This window comes from Rhea americana, unplaced genomic scaffold (assembly GCF_003343005.1).
Source record: "Rhea americana isolate MKP2758 unplaced genomic scaffold, rheAme1 scaffold_38, whole genome shotgun sequence".
Taxonomy (NCBI): Eukaryota; Metazoa; Chordata; class Aves; order Rheiformes; family Rheidae; genus Rhea; species Rhea americana.
The window spans coordinates 716,500-719,036 of NW_028186512.1; the positions used below are offsets into that span (position 1 = coordinate 716,500).

At 35.0% G+C, this 2,537-nt stretch overlaps 1 protein-coding gene across 2 annotated transcripts in view; it reads left to right on the plus strand.

Moving 5' to 3' along the window:
* LRBA (LPS responsive beige-like anchor protein) overlaps nucleotides 1–2,537 on the plus strand; it is a 399,174-nt gene that overhangs the window by 215,027 nt on the left and 181,610 nt on the right. The window lies entirely within an intron of this gene.

A 2,537-nucleotide genomic window follows, 5' to 3' on the forward strand; every position in this document is an offset into this window, starting at 1 on the left:
AAAAAAAAAAGATTTTTTTAAAGCAACTTTTCCCTGAATTGCTTTTTTCACTATATTTACCAAAAATTAAGAAATCCTTAATAGTAAGTCATCTTCTAATCTTCTGTGTGGTGCTTTCTGATACTATTTTTCAAATGGCTATTAAAAAAATTCTCTCTAGTTAAAAGTAAAGCTGTAGAAAATTTAAAAATAGTTTTTCATTCTATGAAAGCTTTAAGTTTGTTCAGCAGTATAAGCTAAACTACTATTTTTACACCCACTGTTCCAAAGACTTAGCTGAAATAAATAAGGCTCTATGCAGATGCAGAGATCTGTTTGCAAAAAACTCCTTGAAGAGGGGAAAATGGGTCTTACAGAGCCATTGGGGAAGAATTGTGTGGAATTCCAGTAATGAAACTACTATGCTAGATAAATACTCTGCCAGTACTCTGTTATGTACCATGCAATACACAGGCCGTGCTTTCAGGTCTTGATTTTGAAAAGATGTATGTGAATATATGCTTAGATCTGCAGGATTGGAGCCAAAAGCTCCAGTCACACCAAGACTAGCCAGACCTGGCAAAAAGCAGTCTGAGTTTGGGACCTGAAATACAAAATCAGATGTGCTGCACCTAAGCACGTATGTGGGAACCAAATGTAAGTCACATGACAGTCATGCTCGGTCAGATGCATTTCTCTCTAATCTGCAAATACTGAGAGCGACCCAGAAGATTATCTGTCTATACAAGTGTATAAGATAGATGAATCTGTGTGGAATATATTCCGTTTCCATACAAACACATACCTACGTGTGAACTTGTATGTGTTGGATGTAGGTGTAGTGTGTRATTCAACTCAAGACAGAAAAAAAAAACAGGTGGTGGTTCTGAGTATGAAGTCTTATTGCCTTCCAGAGCTAGTGTTTACAGATACAGATACGTATTCTTGCTCTGCATCTTCATATGTGTGTGCATATAAAATGTTTATGCATACCAGCAYGCTGAGATACGTGGATAGCTAACATCATATGCAAAGAGATGATAGAAATTGAAAATTTCCATAAAAATCCACTAAAATAATTACTAGTCTAAAATCCTGTATTTTTTTAAAAAAAGARAAAGATACATTACATCCCAGGTAATTTATATTTTTTTGAATCGTTATAATTAGCTTGAGAAAGAAATAAAATCTGAAGAAGTAAAAATGATGAGACAGGAGAGGTAAATTTCTCCTGTCCAATCACCCTTGGCTTGGAAGGTGCCATGTTGATTTTATTTTTTCTTACTGAGAAAAAAAGATTGAGAGACATACTACTATCTTGGAGAAAAAGACTTTTATGCCAAATATAAAAATATTAAACTTTAATCTTGTCTTTCACTTAAATATAAATGAGAATAGGTAGCTGTCTAGTTTAAAATGGCATCTTTAGTACAATGCAAATAAACTCCAGTAAAGAAAGCAGAAATGGCAGATAGGTATGGTGCAGATAGGGTTTGTGAAATACAATTTGCCAGTATTAAAAAAATATTTTTTTTATCTTTTATTTATTCTTGGAATGGTTTTGTTCTATTTTACTTTCCTTTTCTTCTTCAACAGAGTGCTGCTAGGCCACTGAGTAACAGTGCATGTGGTGTATATTAGTATACTGTTGGTAATTTTACTGCTGCTAACTTAAAATCCTCAAGGGGGAGTTAATTACAGGAAAACCTTTCTAAATATCAGCTGCATATTTTCCATGACAAGAAGGTTTTCAACTCAGGTTGAACAATTCCAGAATCTGAGTTTTCATTATTTACACGAACTGGTGCATTTTAGAAGAAAGTAAAATCTGAGTTTGTACAATGCGGTTAGTTTATCAATCTTTTTTTCTTTTCTCTTTTTTTAGGCTTGCTTACAAGTGGCAGTTACTGGTTAGGGGGAAATGATCATGCATAAATTACATTTTGTGTGGCAAGTTAAACTTTCTTTTTTTAGCTGAAGGCCTAAAATGAAACAGGGTGCTTTCAGGGTCTCACTTGCTTTTTTTTTTCTTTTTTTTTTTCCTTCACTTAATTGAAAAGTTTATTATTTGCAATTTATGCGCATATATTTACTTAAACAATTGAAACTTTATATATTGCCTCTGGGGAATTGCTTTCTTCTGTAAATGTTTGCAGATTAACATTTTTCTTAAGTAAGCCAGTGGAACTTCAAATCATGTATGGCAGCAATCAAACCCAGTAATGAGCAGTGCGTTGATGTTAGTTGGTCTTGATGTGTGTGGTGGATGTTTTGCAAACACGGCAGTTTCATGTGCGTGCTCGGTCTCTTTTTAAGAAATAATATTTTTATTTTAAACTTAAACAAAAAAAAAACAAAAAAAAAACAAAAAAACTCCAAGCACCTCTGCTGCCTTTTACCTTTTAGCAAAGCAATTGTTAACTTCTGCGTGTAGTGAGCAGTCGCCGCCTTTCTGCTGCCGCTTCGAGCCTGTAATTTAAATAAAATCCCTGGAGCCGGCGGCGCAGGGGTGACATTACGGACGTTTCCGCGTGCCGCGCTCTCGCCGGCGGGGCCGG